General features: G+C 36.2%; 1 protein-coding gene across 7 annotated transcripts in view; it reads left to right on the forward strand.

The window, feature by feature from the left end:
• Positions 1-17,934, forward strand: part of LOC105676519 (TWiK family of potassium channels protein 7) — a 246,918-nt gene that overhangs the window by 47,237 nt on the left and 181,747 nt on the right. The window contains exons 1-2 of one of the 7 annotated variants that reach the window (XM_012374487.2): positions 7,068-7,621; positions 9,446-9,805. The exons of 5 other annotated variants lie outside the window; for them this stretch is intronic. The gene's annotated coding sequence lies outside the window, so the exon portion shown is untranslated. Of the gene's footprint in view, positions 1-7,067; positions 7,622-9,445; positions 9,806-17,934 lie in introns of those variants that run through there. One more of the 7 variants, XM_067351935.1, reaches the window with a different exon arrangement.

Here is a 17,934-nt window from a genome sequence, read left to right on the forward strand (position 1 = left end):
TCGTCGTTGCTCAGCTTCCCTCTTCTTATTTCCTCTTCTTGCTTCCTGCTGCCTCGCTTGACTTTCACCCGCTATGCACGGGCTAGCGCAATTTATTCCCTTGTAAAATAACTACACGCTGGCATTGGCCCGGCTGCAGTATCGTGTGCAATTATGTAAAAACTATGCTAATAGAAATTGCATAGAAAAATCTATTTATGATGCTAGTGAGAGGAGCGGGGAATGGCGGGTCGATGGTGCGCGTGGTCACGGAGAGCTTCGGACAGGATGGAAGGATAGGCAGAAGGAATCTCACTAAGGAAAGGAGAATACGGTCATAATGAAAAAAACTGCAAATTATGCAAATGTAAAAATGCTAAACGAGCTGCATATTGGTTAAACCGGCTAAAATCGATCTACACTTCCCGTTCTACATTAATTTTTGGTATTATACTCATTGGCTATTCGCCAGCTCGATCTTTAATATTTAGCAGTTTTTATATTTCCATTTTCCAGTCAGAATCTTTTTTAAGTTGTTTATCGTAAATTTTGATATAACCAGTTTGTTGGTAACTTTGATACGTAATTGTTATTTTATAGATCAGTCAAGATTCATACAATTAAAATTGAACAATCTTGGAAAAAGAATTGTGCGTTAAAAAAAATAGAAGTAAGGACTTAAGTAATTTGAAGCTACAATTTTTTTTAGTCCAGTAATAATCTTTTATGCTAATTGTAACATTATCTCTTTGCAACGGCGAAGCAATTAGCGCGTCAGACAAAGTTATTTTTTAGTTGATAATCGATGGAAAAGTTATATTAGAGTTTTTCGCGATATATGTACAACAAAATTGTTTTATTTATTATTCTTACTAATTTCTTGTCGTTTTGTACAGAGGAAAGATGTTGTAAAATCTACGGTTCATTTACAGCACTATACATTAGGCCATTTACGCCTTAAATCCTATCTACATATTCATGCTTATTGCCGCCCATTACGCATCCATGCTTGAATGTCGCTGCGTGCGAATGCTCCGCTGGCAGCGCATATTTCCTTGTATCATTTTCCATTCCAAAAGCTTCGTAAAATTTTGCTTGCTTTAGATGGATTTGAATCGACAGACTGAGTGCATAGTGAGCGTCTTCAGATAGTCATGAATACGCGTCGTCAATTTTAGGAGTATAGACGAGTCTCGCGTAAAATGTTTGAAAAGTAACGATTGAAAATGAACAAATCCGCGTGCGAGATATATTAATAACAACATTTTGTGCATGTCAAATGTTTTATTTTTTCTTTATTTCGAAAGATTATTTGTTCTTTGTAGGTTTTAATATTTGAAACATATTGCATTATTGTAATTTTGGACATGAAATTTAATATATTGTAATACTCAAACAATACTGCATTCACTCTTAACAAAGGCATATAAAGTTAAATAAAATTTCATTGTTGCCTTTTCTGCTGCTGATTTAAAAATACATATTTGTAAAAATAGGTGATGCACGTTTTGCAGCTTTTTAATTAAATATGCTTTTAAATTTACTGTACGTTTATAATATAGTGTTTAAAAATGATGGCTTTTTATAACAAGAGCAAATATATTTTTGAGATTAGATGATTCATTGAATGTGTAAATATTTCTGCAAAAATATCATTAAACTCTGCCAATAGTGAGTTAACTTTACATTAGCAAATTAAATTATGGTAAATAGTATATTGTAAATTGAATTTACAAGCATACAAGAATACATAGTGTGTGTATTTTATCTTGCATGTGAAAAGATTATTTATAAAGTTGTTCAAAAACGTTAGGTTGCATATTAAATTATCATGGGAAAATGTATTTTGCATGATTAAGTAATATCTTTTACTTGTAGCAGACATTGCTAATTACTCGGAATATCAAGCGTATCGAGAGCTCGATTGAGTAGCTCGTCAACCATTGAGCATTCGAGTCTTGTCGGTACGAAGCATCTGTCACGTTCATTGGCCAGTACATGTATAACAACCTACGTACATGGTCTGTATCCGTGTTCGCTCATTGTAGCTGCTTCACGAAAATGTTGTCAGTGGTCATTTTTCATGGCCACACAGCCGGAAAATTGCTACATTCTGTAACTTTTATGTTATATTTTATCTGCGGTCACCATACAGATGACCGATTGTCCTCATCTTTTCTCACGAATTACAATGTTAATTTAAATATAATATAAGCATCAAAAATTAGGAAATTTTATTTATATCAATCATACATAATGTATAGCTTAATGCAACGATGCTTTAAAGAATGATGCAATTTTAGACAAATATTTTATTTAAAATTTTGTAATTTGTGGATGTTATCCTTTTTGATATATTAAGACAGCTTTTTTTAAATTTAGGATTAACTTTTTATTTTTTTTAATTATATCAGGAAGAGAAAGAGAGAGAGGAAGAGAGCAGGAACAATTTGAAATTGTCAATATGTCTAGCTTTGAAAAAAGTGTCACCCAACAGCTTCCGTCAGTCATCTCTCTATCGTTTCTCATATCACGTGATTTAGGAAAACGAGTTTTTAACGCGCGTTGTCAATTTACGAAGCGCGACAAATGCGGTTTTCGATGGCAGCGTTGGTCATTGTATCGGCTGAAACGCCGATAGAAAACCGGCTCGATCAGCGCTGAACAATGGGCAATTTTCCTTGTGCACGAGAAGTTTCGTGACTATTCTCGAGGACGATTAGATAGGGAGCAAGGTAATGGCGGGAAGTCCAATCTGCATTCGTAATGACGAACGGGGAGAAGGTGACACAGTGTCTGACCTCGGTGTGCAGGGACATTGGCCATCTATTAACCCTCGGGGCCATACGTCCCCTCCTGGTTCTCTGTCACGAAATTCCTACCTTTGGCTACCGTTATTCCTTAAACGGTCCTTAATCGAAGCCATTCTCCTTCGGTCCTTCATGTTTTCGGCTTTCCAGTATAACAAATCGGTACAAATTATGAATATATACGGAAATGCATGTGTTGTACGAAAATAGATAATGCTAACCCTCGAAAAGTTATAATTATTACGATTATTTTTATTCGTGCAATACCTGATATATCGTTATTTTGTTTACTATATATAAAAAAAAAAAAAAAAAAAAAAAAAATAGTGATGCAATCTTTATGAGAAAATTTAACGGCGTGTGGCATTTCGTGTTTTCGAGGTATTTCCAATGTTTCATGCGGAGACACACAGTAAAGGCAAAATTTTTACCGCTTCGCGAGAAAAGCCGTCCATTGCCATCGCGAGATTTCACCGCTAATCTCCGGCATTAACTTAGTGTCCAATTGGAAACCGCTGTAATCCAGTCTGCATCACCGAATTTAATTCCCTTAACGAGGTCTTGCCAGTCGAGCATTTCGATGCTTTGGCTGGAAAGCCATATCAATTAATTATTATTCTTGTGGTTAACTGAGTTTCCGCGGGCTGGCCGTTTATGGTGAGCTTTCCTCGTTCCCTTTATTATTCCCTCTGTTATATCACATTCCGAAGAAAACTCAATCGGTTACGTGTGACTTGCGTTTGCACGCTGTTCGCAGTCGAAATCCATGAAATTAGTTTTTTTTCTCGCATGTACCCTAATGAGTATCGTTTTAAATATGTTTACACATACACGAACTAAGTACCTAGGTTTCTTCGTGAAATGCATTTCAAACTAATCCTCATTGTGCTAATTATGCTAATTAGTGAAAATAGAGTGTGCGTGTACTACAGCAAAGACATGACAAAACCAATGAGTGGAGAAACAATTAATTAGAGATGACTGATTACCTGCTTGTTTACTGTAATTTCACCAACTATTAGTTTATTTATAATTAATCCTAATTAGGAAGCTTGTCACATGTTTTTTGAAACATTGCGGTAATTAAATCAACGGTATTGTGAATTACTAAATAAAAATGCATTATGTGGCTACCAGTTTGGCATACATAGCGTACTAACAGTGCACTAGCTTACTGCGTTTTATCTATTCTCGTATTTCTCTGTGTGAAATGTTTCGCAAGATATAACGATTCACTTTGTTACTAATATCTCGGAGATCTCACTGACAAATAAAGAAAGGAGAAATGATTGCGACTCGTCTAAAATATATTTTTTATAGTGCAACACAATTCACTTTGAAGCTTTATTACAATAAAAACCTCTTTATCGATTTATCGGATTGAAAAAATACAATTATTTGTATGTGAAATGAAAGAGAGAGAATATCTATATATATGTACGTATATGTATATATACTTTTAAATATAGTGAAAAAGAGAGAGATCTTTCGAGATATTCGTCCAAAGTCGTTGGCCTGATCTTGATTTTCATGCTGATTTCATGCGCCACGTATCTTCAGAGTCCAAGTAGAAATATGAGCAACTCGATGTCCAGGTTTTCAAGCCGAATTCAAGCTTTAGAGCGAAGTCGAATATTAAAAGTTCCAACTCGAGATAGATGTGGAATATTTTTCAAAGTAGAATTTTTGGTTGAATTTATCTAAATATTTAACTATTGCTATTATTATCGTAACGGACTGAGAATAAACTACTATCTTTTTCTATATATATATTTTTTTCTTTCTTATATTTCCAATTGGTTTGCTGACATTTTTATCCTCTATCTCACTTATTATCTTCTTTCTCTATCTCTCACTGACTCTTTTCTCGTAACTATTGTTATGTTACAAAGAGTTTATACACGTTGGTTGCGGGTGCGGCACATGTGCGATCGCGTCATGTGCTTTAAACATCTCGCAAGATTAATGTCATTAACTTTGTTCATTTTCAACTTCGTCCATTTTATACTATATTAACTGCAGCACACTAAAATGTGGATCTTCTACGAACGCTCTTTCGTCATACAGAAACTTTCTACAATAAATCTTGATTTCTTGTATAAACCGCTATCGCGTCAGATTTGCTCGCAAGTGCTTTTAGGAAAAACGATGTTCAAGATGAAACGATAATAATCGAACATGTTTTGCGATAGGACTGTTGCTTTTGGACGTAAAAATGTTATTCAATTATGGGGAAAGATCGCTCACGTATCTTTCATTAACAATTAAACGGTGTACTGCAGAACATTTTTCACGTGAGCGTATTCACGCTTTCCCAAAGCTGGATCAGCTGGGATACCACTTGCCTGGCGCCAGCATCACTGGAGGTAAATATTTGACGAGTAACTCTAGTATCACGGCTATACCGGTCCTGATGAGCGATGCGCATCGCCGCCGGCCTCGGCCTCGTTCCGCCTCAAACGTCGTTGTACGTTACTTTGTGAAATTATAGGGCTTTAGACGGCCGATGCAATTTTCGTGAAAAGATAATAAAAATAATAGATTTATGCTGCTGCAATTTAATTTGACAAAGAAAATTGATTCGTTTCGTTATATTATTCGATATACACTAATTTGTTCGTAGAAACAGAAATAATTTTATTTTTTATTTGAAGCAAACAAAATGTAACAAAAGTATTTACATTTTAATTTTTTATTATGCATGCTTTTCCCTTATTGCTATTCTACGGTACGTGTGTCATTAAAACCAGCGAGAAATATAACTATTAAAAAAATTGCTTTAGTGACATAATTAAAAATGATACAAACGCGACGTTTGCGCGGAGCAGGAAACCAAGTGAGCAGCAATATAGATGACGCCTCTATTTAATTAGCGCCAGTAGCTTCGCACCACCGGTATTGTTTGTTCCGGCAGAACGCTAGCAAATTTCAAAGTGCAGACCGGAACACTGTAGGCCGAATGTGAAAAAAAAACGTGGTATGTTCTCACAGACGAGAATAGGTGTCTGAGCATTAAACATTCAGAGTCCGTTTCAATTTATACCGTGAAAGCGCGGAGGACTTTGAAGCATACAAAGGTTGCGTACCTTACTCGAATATGTTGCAACGTACTGATTGGAGGGATCAAAGCCTGTCGGAACAGACGGTATTTAATCATTCGACCACGGAAGAACGTATTCATCAACGATTGGAGTTTCCGTCGGAGCTTATTTGCTGTGTTTTACCCGACCGATACATTCCACGCAAATCCTGAACATCTGTCGTAGTTGATCGCTCTAAATAAACTTAAATATTCACTTGGCCATTCTCTCGCTGCTCCGCGTCGTCAATTGCATTGAACACATCTCCCTATGGGATGGGATCAACTAAAAATCGCGAAAAATCAGATGATACCGTTCGTTTTTGGTGTACGCTTTATTCTCGCTTTCGGTCGCTCGTGTTTCGTCATGATCGACCGGAAAGGTATCGATAATGAATTTTACGCACGGCGAAATCGCTCATCCAGGTCGGTAGGTTCCGTACTTGGGTACAGATGGAAATGAATTCGATTGGAGTGGGCGATCTTCCTTTTTGTTGCTCTCACCTTTCGTCTCTGCCTGTCTTTTTTTTTTACGAGGCGTAAAATACCGTCCACTGATCGTTAGCTAGCGCTAGTCGTAAATTGCTTACCGATCTTTTGCCTGCTTGGAGAATCGGAGCTTTTCGATGTTGTCTGTGGATTCGAGCGGACACGTAAACGTTATCTCATTGTCGCTTTATCGATCCGTCGGCAGCCTCCTTTTATTGCTGTGCGAAAAGCAAAAGCCCGTATCGTAAACGAATCGCGCGAAATTGACATGGAGTGGCGACTAAGTAGATTTAGAAGGGATCCAGAATTTAAAGAACTTAAGGACATTTTTAGATATTCCTTTATTCTTTGTGTTGTACGTTAACACAAGTAGGTCGTAATTTATAAGTTGGTCATTTTATTATATTTTATTCTACACAATATAAATTTTGATATATTTTTACGAAAAAAACGTAGAGTTTTGTATTATTTTTAAAATAATTTTTTTCTCTACTTTGTTTTATGGAGGAAGAAGAGTGAATTAATCAAAGAATTAAAAAAAGATTAAATAATCTCTTATGCAGCTTAGTACTAAAATTTTATAAAGAGCTTAATGGTGCTATCACTCTATCGTGAACTGCTCTTTGTCCCTCTTTTTCCGATCCGCGCAGATAGCAAATGCGCGCGCTACGCGAAAAAAAGCGAGAGCTTTGCACTCTTGATCAGGCATTATATTTCCACCGATTAATTATCTTGCAGCGATATGTCAAACCACCCCGTCCATTGCTCTTCGTGCAACCTCGGCATCGGTCGCTCGCGATCAGTCAAGTTCGTTGTAGTTCGCATGCGCCGAAAGGGCGGTGGGGCTTGCGAGCTTTCAAGCGCAGAGCTTCCGCTCATTCGTCGTTTTGCGTCGCTCGTGGGTATTTCGCGGGTACGCGGTAGTGCGTGTATTTCTGATAAACGCGTGTGCGTAACGTCGCGCGTGATGACCGTGTTTCCTTCCGGGCTGTGCGCGAGCGACCGATCGATGCGCTTTTCTCGCGGAAACGTCGTGTGAATTAGTGATCGATCGGGATCGCGAGAAGCCGGCAAAACTTTTTGGAGCACCCATCGATCGCCGCATACTCCAGCTTGAGATCCCTGAGTGGCGAAGCAGTTTTGGGATTTGGGTTTGTTGGATTATTCTGGTTGGAGTGTTCCGTAGCGATGGGATAGCGGAAAACGCGGAAGTGCTTTAGCCGATTGAGATTTCGTGTAAAAGCAGAGAAAACTCGGATTTACGGTATTTTATTGTTTTATACGTTTAGCCTTTAGCATCGAAAATCCAACAAAGCAATTCGATTCCGGTGGGGTTGATGCCTTGTTATGGATTAATCATGTGGGATTAGAGGTCGTTGCTTTGAGGGCAATGCACGACGGTAACCGTACGTAGTATATGTAATATTGATAAGAAATTAATCCTTCACAGGGATTCTATCTCTTTATCATATCCCAATATTGAAAAAGATTCATACTTTCAAAAGAAAACTTAAATAATCTATTGTTGCGCGTTAATTTTTGTTCAGTTAGCTATATTAAAACGTTTTAAAGCATTTTTACTCTACTTACGATTTAATTTTGCAAATGCTGCAAAACTACAAATGCATTAAATTTAGTTAAATTTAAATTAATTTTTATTTAGCATATTTTATACAGCACAAAGTCGACATGTGACCGAATTATTGGAAATGCTGAGCATGTACAGTAAAAATATCTATGCTGAGTAGTATTATAAAATAAAATATTTAGCATTTGTCATGTTCATCAGATGCTCTGATTTTTTTGGTAAACATTTAAACAATTTTATTACGCTGGATCAAGTAAAAAGAAAATTGATTTAACGAAACATTTCAGTGAAAATGTTTTTTCTCTCGACCGTTCAGAGGTATTTAATTTAAAATGGAATACGATTCTTTTTGCCCAGTATGCATTTGTTTTTCTCTTCTCTTTTAAGTCGGAAATGTATTCTAAAAAATTCTGAACCGCCATCTAATCTAAAAATAAAATTTTATGCAATTTGTTTTTGACACAAGATCAGAATACAATTTATAAATATGTATATGCTAATAATATAAGTTGGATTAAAAAATTTATATTACTACGAATATTATTATACTATTGACGGTAAGACGAAACAATAGTATAAAGTAAAATAAGCGGATTGTTTTTTGCTATAATTCATAGATTAACTGTGGATATAGTTTAACTGAAGATTTTTCTGTGATTTTTAAATCATAGAGACTATTTTTGCACTTTTGTAATACCACGGTTATATACGACTCAGTAAAACCATTGCTACGCGCGAGATGACATTGATATGTATTCCGTGTTTTACGTTGTGCTGTAAACTGCTTGGAATGAGTATCTGTGCACGATAAAACGCGTGTTCATTAAACCGAATTCAGTTATGAAAATAGGAAAGATCATATTGACGCACGTTGGGCATTGGCGAGGCGTTTTACACGCACGATTTCCTCTACGTGTTACGCGTGCGGGCGGGAGACGCGTGAGTAGAACCTATACGGCAATTGAATTTTGCAATGGCTCGATAATTTGCAATTAAACCATCTACTCGACATTGTTGTACAGTGAATGGGCTCGCGTGTACGCGCGAAAGAGGCCGCGGCCGATAACCAATAAAAAGTGCTTGCGTTTATGGGTAGATCGACGATTGTAATGGTTGATTATATTGGATGGTAATATCGCGCAGAGCTAGTTCGAGTCGACGCGAACGCTATAATAACGCATGTACAGTGCCTTTGTCACGTATAGTGCTTTAATACCGAGTTTTAATTTAAGAATTTTGAAAGGATTGACATATATTAAGTTTGCAATTGTCTGTTCTATTTATTTTGGAAAAATACGATAATGAGTGTAATTGCAACAATGTTTTTCGCACTCGATAATATTGATTAATATTTTGCTCGTAAAGTTTAAATTGTATTTGAGGGGTTCAACTTTAGGAATAAACACAAAATGATAACATCAATATTTGATTTTAGACACGGATTTTACGTTAAACTTTGTAACACTTTGAGCGCTGTATATAGGCTTTATTTTGCTTTAGGGATGTTTAACGATACATATTTAAATACTCGAAATTGATGCGCGGTTCTTGTGTACTATTAATGACGGACTAATGGAGGATGAACATTATATACGATATAAAATGTTATGACTGAATCGTGGTGATATGTGAAATTGAACGTGATAAGTTTCACCAACGAGACAGCGTGTTAGTGACGTCGTGTCAGTGTAGAGTGCGTAGAGCAGCTAATCTGCATCCCATTTTATATGTAGGATTATTAATTTGAAAACGCGTCATCTTTTGAGACCTCAAGAAAGTTTCGAGACAGTATATGCGGCTAATAAAATCACCAAGTGTATCCGTATATCTTTCAACTTCGTTCGCAGACTTCGAGAATTGGTGAGTTGCATTCACATAATTTATTTATGCATGACGAAAAGATTGGTTCTGCGCTCTTTTGGTTTATTTGTCATTTACGCGATCATATATAGTCACTTGTAATATAATTAGCATTATAAAATACAACTTTGACATAATTATTATTTTAATGTAATTGGTCTGATAGATTCTTCAAAAACCTTTGCCTTTATTAATTTTGTGTTAAATACAAAATATTTCTGCCTTTGTATTAAATAAAAAGTAATATTTTCATATATTAGCAAATATAAATGTAGCGCGATATATTTTCTGCGCAATTATGTTACAAAATAATTTATGAAGTCACTTATAGGGAAAATGTTCTCCATGCGTAAAAATATTTTTTATAATATTCATAAAAAATGTTCCTTAATCATAAAATATATAAAAGATTTATACTAAAAATATGTTATAATGATGATAAACATGAAGTAATATCAGTAGTACATGAATACATTTGTTGTTTAATTATTTTGAATTGTTTTATTCTCTCTTCTTATTATGTAGATGATTTTTATTAATTACAGCACGTTAAAGATAATAAGAAATTGTATAGAAAGATATCTTTTTTTAATAATATTTTTGTATAATAATATCTTTTTATTATTACAATAAATATCAAATTTTAATTGAGAAATTTTGAACTCTGATTCAATCAGCGCATGAGAGAGAAGTTTTAATTTCTGCTGTTACATAGTGCGGATAGTTTTATGAGTATGTACCTACATGCATTGTTAACGAAACTGTAAATAAGAGAGGAATGAGAAGCAAGGTTGATGACCATTGAAAAATAAACCAAAGTAAATAGTAATAGGAAAAGCGTCATACGAAAGCGCAAAACCAAGCTTGATGGTATTCGTGCCCAATCCCAATACCATTGATGTACGATGTGGCGAAACAGAATCTGAAAAAAGATCGATGGCCCGTATGCCAATTTTAAAAAATGCGTTTCGGTGTCCAGTGCGGAAAACTTCATTCCTCGCGTGTTTTCGAAGAAGATTCAGGTTACAGTTATTTTGTTTACCATTCAAATCGTTTGAAATTGTTTTAGAATATTTCATATATTCTATGTTTGAAATATTATAAAATCTCGTCAAGCCACGTGCACGGTCGTGCCAAATGGGTGTTTGCCGTTTACTATTCTGTATGTACGTGTAACATCATCGCGCGCGCGCGCGAACAATAACTCGATAAAAAATATTTTCACTATACAGTATAAGCCAAAACGTAAAGTTCGTACAAAGTTAATATGAAGTTTGTATTAACCGAACTTTTGGAATGGCTTATACTGTATAGTGAAAATGTTACAATGAATTAGAATATGTATTCGTTGTTCTACTGTAAAATCCAGCTGTTATTTATTAAACCAATTGCCACAGTAGTAAGCGTCAGAGAATGCGCGAGAGTGAGCGTCGTAATTTGAAGCGTGATTCGAGAAAAGGAAGAAGTTAACACGAGGTTGGTATGTGCCAAGACTATTTCGAAAGAGTTACCGGTGACGCTAATATCAGTAATACCAACCCCACAACCGTCGCGATATTTCGACCCCAAAGCTGCTGCAGCCGCGTACTGGAAGCTATCCAACGGATATATACCTTACGGTACCCATTCCACCATTTCCTGAAAAGAGGGCGATGTTAAAGAGGCCTAGATTCAGAAAATTTACAACACCATGTTAAGCTGCGCAGATATCAACAATGCAGAGAAATTTATAAAATTTTTGAGTAATATTTATTGTAGAAAGTCATATATTTTTCCGGATATTTGATTAAAAATATTAATATTTACACGCGAAAAATTTACTATATGTATATTTCAATTATTTTTATACAAGCACAACAAATAAAATGTAGGAGTTAATCAAAGTAAAAAAGTAGATTTTGAAAATGTGCCACGTTTATGGAAATAGACGGAATATGTACGCGTTCTTTAGGATATCGATAACATTTAAGTGCGAGCTATTGCTCGACGATGTTACACGAAATACATACAGAGTACGTAGTAATAGCTGTCTCGCGGCTTTCCGACGGGCGAAGAGGACGAAAGCCCCTTGATTTAATTTTACTGGATTCTCTTGCACCCTGCGTGGACAGGACCACAAGAGAGGGTACTGAAATTCTCCGGTGACACCGGGCCAATTTCCAGAAGGGTTCGCCGAGTGGACGACAAACATGCGCTTTTGAATTTCCTCACCGTTCCATACGACAGAGAATGGCGTCGGCAAGCACCGCGCCACGAAGTGCTTTGCTGTTCAGATTTGAGCTTTCCGAATATAGTCCATTTCCGCCGTGCCTAGAGCTTAACCCCGATTATCATTTTGATTTCTATATTGAAGCTTTATTGAAATAATATGATTTTCGAAGCACTCGTCGCGAAATACTTCGTGTAGGTAGTACTTGAGATTTTACAATTATATTTTTCCAGTAATTATTTGAGAATAATTGCAATTGTATATAATTACTGAAACTTCAATTTCATCAAAAAGATGTGAAAAATTCAGAATTTAATTATACGAAGAAAATATGCGATAATTTGTCCGTTCTTTGTACAAGCGTACGAATAATTGAGATTTTTAGTGAATTTTATAGCAATTGAAGGATCTATCCCTCATGCGGAATAAGCTTTTGAAGCTGCAGTATTTCCTGCGCAAAGCAATTACGATACGAATATGGGGAACCCATCTGCTAGAATTTTGTTCGTAAATCTTAATTTGCTCGCAAATGGAAATGTAATCCAAGCTGCGTCTGGATTTTAGCTACGCGTAAATGATATATATAGATAGTTCGTATAAATTTCGTTTATTACCGTGTGGGGAATGCGAGAGACGCGCGATCGAGTGTCGACTAAGATGACAGATATTTTAGAAACAATTATGAGACCTCATAAATATCAATGACGTGCGCACGTGCGGCACACATATTTCTCGTAACTATATAGTCCATTTCCGCCGTGCCTCGAACTTAGGGAGACCCGGAAAGTGAATCAGCCAGATTTCAGAAGTTTTCGGTTACACAATTCCGCGTCTCTCACGCACGTAACCACATTTGAGGAAAAATACCGCGATAGCATAAGAAACGCGAGGGTGATGTTGAACAGAGACTTTTAATATAAAATACCAGACCTTCCGAATTTCCGCGTCCTAAAGCTATGGATTGATCCCAAAAGGAGAAGAGAAATATAGGTGCCATATCCGAGTTTATCGCGTGACGTTTCCTTTTATCATCGGATCGCCATCGTGAACATTTCAATCGTTGCGAGTCATGCTTATTTTGCAATTTTTCGTCGGACTTTTGTGCCGAAATTCCTATCCAATGTGCGCGTTGCATGCGAGAGAAATATTAGGTTGTGCAAAACAAAAATGGGCGGGACGATTGTTCAGAAAAACAAGATGAAAAGCAGTATTTGAATTATTACTAAAAAAAAGCATATATATTGCCGAGGAAATTTACTTTTTGTTTTAATAATGGTAATAAAGTTTGGAGAGTAATATCTATCTGCATATAATATAGTTACGAAACAATTTTGCACGCAAGAGTTTAAATATTGAAGTGATATTTTACTCCGGTTCAATCCGGTCAGACGGTCGACCCATATCTAGAGTTGTTTCACTAGTTCTGACATAGGAATGACTCTTGGAGTCAGCCTTTGTAGGACTTCTGAAGGTCTGCTATCTTTATTCCACTGTCTTACCTTTAGGAACACGTCCGCGCCACGACCGATCTGAATTACCAATGAGTATTCCGATCACGTTGTTCCGAGCGAGCTGTTCGCGCGGAATAAGAGTCTCGTAAAACCAGGAGGCCAAAACAAAGGGGCCGAGCAAATGGAAAAAAAGCATGTTAGGAAAAAAAATAAGTCGCGTGAAAGCACAGGTTAATTCGATCGGTGACCGTGTATCGCGTCGACATGTATATCTATTTATATTTTAAACGACTTTTTTTCGGGCGAGCGGTGTCCGACACACGTATACGTATTTTCATGTTTAACCATGCAGAATATTTCGTAAAACTGTTGTTTGCAGAGTAGCTTGTGACCGTAACTTTCGAATATGGTCAATATGAATGAAAAAAAAAAAAAAAAAAATCCACGCATGTGATTTCGCTTGATCGTACATCAGATATTATCGACAAAAAATGTATAGAAAAATACCGTAAAGTTATAATAATTTCGCGATAAACAAAATTATCTATTGTGTCGTTTATTTGTATCTCTTACAGAAAGAAACTCAATTTAGAATATGTAGAATGTTCAGAGACTCGTTTATATTCTTACTATCGATATCGTATTGATTTATACGACAAATATCGTACAAAATACGAGGTACGTGGAATATTGATTTTCCAAACATAATTTTTATTATATGACACGTGTAAATTATTCAATTTATGGCGGGAGTGTTCGTCGTCGTTGAACGACAAGCCGGAAGAAATTCCGAACGGGTTTTCTTTATTGTGCCCTTATTTTCGCCATCCTCGCGTCAGAGTGTGCACCTGCTTACCTATCGCGATATTCCTCCACCTCTCATCCCACTTTCGTAGCCGTTCACGGAAGCCTACTTTTCGCGGATAAAAATCAATGGCGCATTTTCGTGCATCTCCGCACACGAGGCACGTCGGCATAGAAGGCACTTTTCTCACGAAACACCTCGAACTCGTAGAATCCCATAAGGCGCTTAACTTCCCGACTTTCATCGCTATTCCATGGCGAGGCATCACTTTTCCCTCTCATCCTCCTTTTCGTCTATCTTCGAGGGAACCGTCGGAACATTCACCTAAAGATTTCACAGTTCGTCTCCACATGTGTCTGAAGCTCTTTAGTATCTTTCAAGGAATCTGTGACCGAAACATTTTACGGCATTTCTAGCGATATCAGCTTATTTGTTTTTGAGCGCGCATCTAATAAGTTGTGTTTTTCAAACACGAAAGATTAAAGTGTCTGACTTGAAGCTGTCAATAATAATAAGCGACAAACTGTAAAAAAATTCATTACTCTACATTTTTATGTTATTCTCCACTCTTGCAGTGTTCTTCGTGCACTGTACACGTTTAAATTATTACTAAATCTCTTCTGGCTTTTGGCAAATTTTTTATTCACGGCTGGTCGCGCTTTTGCTTCACCTTATGCTCTGCGAATTTGCACTGGCGGTGCTCTTTTTTTCTTCCGAAAAAGGTTGCTCAGGATGCGGAGACTTCAATTAAATTCCTGGGAATTCTCAAGTCCACCGCGTGGCCACGACGGCGGCTTCCGTGCGTTCGCTGGGAAAGCTGGCCGGCGGCAAATTTAATTAAAAAAGTGCAAACGCGTAATTTTTTTAAACTTTCTGTTGGCGAGTGCTGCGCTGGAGACAGAGGAGTGTATTTGTTCGCTCGTCAAATGATTCTTCGCCCGAAAGACGGCGTTCACATTCATTTGTTCGCTCTCCCGTTTCCTTCCGCTCCTCTTTTGCGCTGTCGGTTATTGGGATCTTGCGACTCGAAAACTCTCGTAACGAAGATTTAGTTCCGCGGATCAGGACCTTGGTAGTTTCTTGAAGTGATTCATTACTGCTTCTTAACTTTAGTAGGAGTTAAGTTTTGGAATCGTGCTATCATGTGGTGAAAGAGAACATTTTCTTTCTCTTATCGTTTTCAGTGTTTGTAAACTGCAGTCGTTTGTTCGCAGTATATTTATAAAAATTGTGCTTTATTAAAGCATTCTTGCATTGATGTATGTTCATATAATTGTATCTTTCAAGATAAATTTTATACTTGAATTTTATTTATATGTAAATACAAATTTTAATTATTTTCTTTAGTATTTTTTTTCGTTTTATGATTTTTTATTTTAATTATAACAATTATATATAATAATAAATATATATAATAATATACCTTTATAAAGTTAAATTTTAAAAATAATCTACCTCTCATTATTCTGTTCTATCATATTTTGCCTTTCCATTTTTTCTCTTTTATTTACTTTAGCAAGCAGGTTTTTTACTTTACTTCCGTTTTTGCATTTACTTTCTCTTTGATAAGTGATTAACAAGTCTATCTTTAAAAGAAAAAATTCGCTCGAATTCAATTATGACTGTTATAACAAAATCTATTATTGCTATGTTTGATCCCTTTTCATATCATTATTGTGTGCACTAGTAGGATTACTAATCTAATAACTTTAATTGCCTCAATTAGAGATATATGTTAATGAGACTTTTGAAATAATGATATTATATGTAAAATATTTTAAATATTGTTAAGGATTATTTTTTGAAAAATGTTTAATAAACAAGAAATTTGCAAAATTTTATGAATAATTAGCTATTGTAGAAACTACGTATTGATTAAATTATATTATTGATAAAATATATTAGCAAAATACATTTTTTTATTAAATATGATTCCACAGAATATATATGGTTCTACATATATGCTTATTCTACTCGTAAAGCAGCAGAACGAGGACACTTCATATTCGAGGCGCGTCGCGTCGGGAAAATTGAGTATGCTTTCGAATTGTAAGGAATGAAATCGAATATCTAATGTAGTTCTTTAGCTTGGCAAGCAAGGTGGCTTTTTTTTAAATTCAAAATGTTATTAAAAGAAAATTGAGTTTTTAGATTGCGTTAGTGATGCATTGTTCGCAATGTTTCATTCTCATGCTATTTGTAGATGCAAAATAAATATTTGTTGGCGGCGTGCATTTCAACGTAATTTCAATTAACTGTTATTTTCGTATGTTACAAGTTTTGTATTGATGTATAATTACATTCTTTTATACATCGAATCGTTTTCTAAATGCAAAATTTTTATATAGCGTTATTATTAAATACCGACATAATATTGATTTCCGTCATTAAATTCTGGATCTCAATGTGCGCGGGATATCCGCCTAAGATCAGATAATCCTCTTCCCGGCAGAATATATATCTCGGGATTGCGCAAAAATAAATTTCTTACCGCAACGTTGTCGAGGGCATAGAGATTTCTCGCAAAAGACCGCAGTGAGATGCGCCTTTAGATGCGTCGCAGAATCTTCTCTCAATTTCTGCAAGCTTCTCCGCGATAGCGTTGTCTCGTATCTACTCAAACTCTCTTTCTCTCTCTCTTTCTCTCTCTCTCTCTCTCTCTCTCTCTCTCTCTCTCTCGGCTTTCTGAAAACTTTTATTTATTTATTCGCGCCGCAAAGCCGCGCGGCTCGTCCTCGAGGAATATTATTAAAGCCGCTGCTCGTGTTTGACTTCGAATGACGACGGATTGTCGAGACGGATTGAGGAGAGTCGGAAACTTTATTTGTATGCCGGATGTATTTCGAAGCAACGCCATACGCAATACTACCGAACGAATACAAAACAAACTGTGCGGATCGACAACTGGGTTAGATACACTCACGCAGTAACGATGCAGTGCGTGGTTGCATACACATTCGTGCGTGTTATCATACGTTTGCTTTAAGTTTGTTACTGCTGGCGGAGAGAAGCGTGAGAACGACAATCCCGGTGTTCTCCGTGGAACGCTTATCGATCCTTCCTCAATACTGTTATCTGCATCTATTTAACCCATTTGATATGTAAATATGTTTACGACAAACTATTTATTGGCTCTGACGTCAATTTGTTTTATTTCAAGTCAAATTATCGACAAATATGGATAGGATAGAACAAGATTAAAATACAATTAGTGCATTGTTGGAATAAATATAATTAATAATCGTTAACCGTGTAAGGTTTTTTGAGAATTAAAATTATATTGCATTATGTTATATTATTAAGCATCACTATACATAAAAGACAAACATTTGAAATGGCAGTGTCGTTTATCGATAAAAAAAAAAAATGGATGTGATCACATATCTCAATTTTAAAACGGATAATGGTACCGAACGGGGATCGGTAAGCATTTCAAAAACGCCGGGGGGGATAACCATTTTCAGACTTCTCTTTACTGCCAGTATATACGCAAACGTATAGTATCTGTCATATCGCGCGCGTATGCATATGGTGGAAATATCATCCAATATTGACAGTCGTATCACTAGAATGGTGGCTCATTAGAAGTTTGTAATGGATGACGGTTTAGTCGAATCGCACCATCTTCTCATGCGCGCGATCTATAATGTAAATTCCACGAATA

The sequence above is a fragment of the Linepithema humile genome, chromosome 3, assembly GCF_040581485.1.
Source record: "Linepithema humile isolate Giens D197 chromosome 3, Lhum_UNIL_v1.0, whole genome shotgun sequence".
NCBI classification, from domain to species: domain Eukaryota; kingdom Metazoa; phylum Arthropoda; class Insecta; order Hymenoptera; family Formicidae; genus Linepithema; species Linepithema humile.